Consider the following 3,980-nt stretch of genomic DNA (forward strand, 5'->3'; position numbering starts at 1 on the left):
CTATAACAAAATCTCGCGATCAATTTTGCATTAGTTTTAGTCAAAAGGCGGCCAAGAGCGGAATGGTCAGTGTAAATGACAACTTTAGACAATATTAAACATGAACTAAATTTATCGAATGCAAAAACCACAGCTAGCACCTCTTTCTTTGTGGTGGTGTAGTTTTCTTGTGCGGCTGTCAAAGTCCTGCTAGCATAATAGATAGGTTGAAAATGTTTATCTCTTCGCTGTCCCAAAACTGCACCTACTTCAAAATCACTCGCATCACACATTAGTTCAAAAGGTGAATTCCAATCAGGTGCAACTATAATTGGAGCTTTAGTCAGTTTATCCTTTAACGTATTAAATGCTTTTAAACACTCCCGATCAAAATTAAAAGGCACATCTTTTTCTAGTAATTTAGTCAAAGGCTTGGCTATTTTAGAAAAGTCTTTACTAAATCTTCTATAAAACCTAGCATGTCCTAAGAAGCTCCTAATAGCCTTAACCGAATTAGTGGGTAGTTTTTCAATAGTTTCAATTTTAGATTTATCAACCTCAATCCCTCTACTAGAAATTTTATGTCCTAACACAAAACCTTCTTGAACCATAAAGTGACATTTTTCCCAGTTAAGCACAAAGTTTGTTTCCTCACATCTTATTAACACTTGTTTTAAATTTTTTAGGCAAAGATGGAAAGAGTTACCGAAAACCGAAAAATCATCCATAAATACCTCTATGATATCTTCGACGAGTTCGTCAAAAATGGCCATCATACAGCGCTGAAAAGTAGCAGGAGCATTACATAATCCAAAAGGCATTCTACGATAAGCAAACGTACTATATGAACATGTAAATGTCATCTTTTCTTGATCTTTAGGAGCTATTGGGATTTAGAAATAGCCAGAGAGTCCATCTAAAAAGCAGTAATACATGTGTCTTAGTAATCTTTCAAACATTTGGTCAATGAATGGAAGGGGAAAGTGGTCTTTTCTCGTGGCATCATTTAGCTTCTTATAATCAATGCACACTCTCCTACTTGTGTCTGTCCTTGTTGGGATTAATTCATTCTTTTCATTGGCTACAACAGTCATGCCTCCTTTATTAAGAACAACCTACACTGGACTCACCCAAGAACTGTCAAAAATAGGATAAATAATTCCAGCATCTAGGAGTTTAATTACCTTAGCTTTAACAACTTTCTTCATGTTGGGGTTCAGTCGTCTTTGGGCTTGCACGCATGGTTTATATTCATTTTCCATTAAAATTTTGTGGGTGCAAAAAGAAGGGCTGGTCCCTTTAATGTCAGAAATTTTCCAAGCTATGGCCCTTTTATGCTCTTTCAAAACTTAGAGTATTTCCTCTTTCTCCTTGGGTTGTAAGTTGGATGCAATAATTACAGGTAATGTGGAATTATTTCCAGGGAATGCATATTCCAAGTGATTCGGCAATTGTTTAAGTTCCAGTTTGGGAGGTTTGTCAATAGAGGGTTTTTGCTTAAGTTCATCTTTTACCTTAATTCCCTCATATGCTGCTAGTTTTGGGGAGGTTTCATTGGAGTTTAGTTCGGTTCCTATTTCAGAATCATCCTCTATCCATTTTCCTTGGGTGAGACACAGATCCATTGTGTCCTTGTGTGTGATTTCTTAAAAAGAATCTTGAGTAGCATGATCAATAGAGTTGATAAAATAATATGAGTTATCCTGTTCTCTAGAAAATCTAATGACATCATAAATTTTAAAAATAATCTCTTCGTCACCTACTCTAAGTACCAATTTACCATCACCCACATCAATTATAGCTCTAGCAGTGGCTAAAAATGGCTGACTTAAAATTAAAGGCACCTCAACATCTTCATCCATGTCGAGCACAACGAAATCAACAGGGAATATAAATTTATCTACTTTTACAAGTACATTCTCTATAATTCCCCTAGGATATTTAACAGATTTATCAGCTAATTGAATACTCATCCTAGTGGGTTTAGGTTCCCCAAGACCAAGTTGTTTAAACATTTTATATGGCATCAAATTAATGCTGGCACCTAAATCAGCTAGTGTTTTATCAACATTCAAACTACTAATTAAATAGGGAATAGTAAAACTTCCTGGGTCTTTCAGTTTGGTTGGCAGTTTGTTTTGGAGTATAACTGAGCACTCTTCATTAAGCTCCACTATAGATAAGTCTTCAAACTTCCTTTTTGTTTGTTAGAAGCTCCTTTAAGAATTTTGCATATGTAGGCAGGCATCTGCAATATAGCTTTAACAAAAGGTAAGTTAATATGCAGTTGTTTAAAAAGTTTAAGAAATTTACCGAATTGTGCATCCATGCGGTCGTTCTTCAACTTTGCTGGGTATGGGATTGGTGGTTTATATTCTTTTGGCATCAAGTTGTCATTGTTTTCGGGTTCGGCCTCATTTCTGTCAGCTTCTTGTTGTGGCTTCTTTTCAGATTCAGCTAACACTTTCCCACTCCTTAGTGTAACTGATTTCACGTGCTCTTTTGGGTTGGGTTCAGTGTTACTAGGTAGACTTCCTAATGGTATTTCAGATATCAATTTAGTGAGCTGTCCAATCTGAGTTTCAAACCCTTGGATTGATGCTTGTTTATTTTTGAGTGTCGTCTCGGTTTTCTGAAAATGAGTTTCTAACACCGAGATGAATTTGTTAGCAGCTCCTCAAGGTTCAGCTTTTTCTCCTGCTGGTATGGTGGATGCTGAAAGCCTGGAGGGGGTGGTGGTCTCTGATTTCCTTGGCCTCCCCATGAAAAATTTGTGTGATTCCTCCAACCTACATTGTAAGTATTGCTATAAGGATTGTTTTGAGATCGAGGATTGCTACCCATGTAATTTAACTGCTCGTTCTCCATGTTGTGGCCATAAGGTGGGTATTCTGAACTGCTTGATCCACCTCCACTTGCTTCGCACTGAATTACTGGGTGAACCTGTGAAGAGTTAAGAAAACCATCAATTTTCTTATTCAAGAGTTCTATCTGATTAGAGAGCATGGTGACCGAATCGACGTTATAAACACCGACTGTTTTCATTGGCTTTGTCCTCATGACTTGCCACTGATAGCTATTTAGTGATATCTCCTCTATAAATTCATAGGCATCTTTAGGTGTCTTATTATTGATGGTTCCGCCAGCAGCTGCGTCAACCATCTGTCGAGTCGAAGGGTTCAGGCCATTGTGAAATGTTTGGACCTGTAGCCAGACTAGTAACCCATGGTGAAGGCATCTTCGCAAAAGGTCCTTGTATCTCTCTCATGCATCGTAGAGTGTTTCTAAATCCATCTGCACAAAAGAAGAGATATCATTACGTAATTTAGCCATTTTAGCCAACAGAAAATATTTTAATAAAAACTTTTCAGTTATTTGTTCCCAAGTAATGATAGACCCTTGTGGTAATGAATTCAACCATTGTTCAGCTTTGTTTCTCAACGAACAGGGAAACAATCGAAGGCGAATGGCATCATCAGAAATGCCATTTATTTTAAAAGTGTCGCAAAATTCTAAGAAATTTGCCAAGTGAGCGTTGGGATATTCGTCCTACAAACCATCAAACTGAACAAATTGCTATATCATTTGAATTGTGTTAAGTTTCAGTTCAAAAGTATTTGCAGTTACAGCAGGTCTAACTATGCTTGATTCAGTTCCTGTTAAAGAAGGTTTAGCATAATCATACATAGCGCGCGGAGCAGGATTCTGATTAACAGCAATCGCAGGAGGTAGTGGATTTTCTTGGTTTTCAGCCATCTCCTCGATTATGGTTAAAGTATCGTCCTCTTGCTCTTTTGTGTATTGTAAGCTTCGCCTTATTTCTCTTTGGTTTCTGCGAATTGTGCGATCGAGCTCACTATCAAACAGTAATGGTCCTGACGGGTTTCTTCTAGTCATAAACTAGAAAAACCTGTCAGAAGAGAATAAATGAAGAATTAGAAAAGAAAATAAAAATTTAAATTGCAATAAAAGTACAATGACTAAAGTAATAAAAATCTAGT

At 37.0% G+C, this 3,980-nt stretch overlaps 1 non-coding gene across 1 annotated transcript; it reads left to right on the forward strand.

The window, feature by feature from the left end:
- The first annotated feature begins 3,199 nt into the window (after nt 1-3,199).
- Nucleotides 3,200-3,306, forward strand: LOC121206482 (small nucleolar RNA R71). The gene has a single exon (XR_005901521.1). It is a non-coding gene; the product is annotated as a small nucleolar RNA R71 (small nucleolar RNA).
- The last annotated feature ends 674 nt before the right edge of the window (nt 3,307-3,980 follow it).

The sequence above is a fragment of the Gossypium hirsutum genome, chromosome A01 (genome assembly GCF_007990345.1).
Source record: "Gossypium hirsutum isolate 1008001.06 chromosome A01, Gossypium_hirsutum_v2.1, whole genome shotgun sequence".
NCBI classification, from domain to species: Eukaryota; Viridiplantae; Streptophyta; class Magnoliopsida; order Malvales; family Malvaceae; genus Gossypium; species Gossypium hirsutum.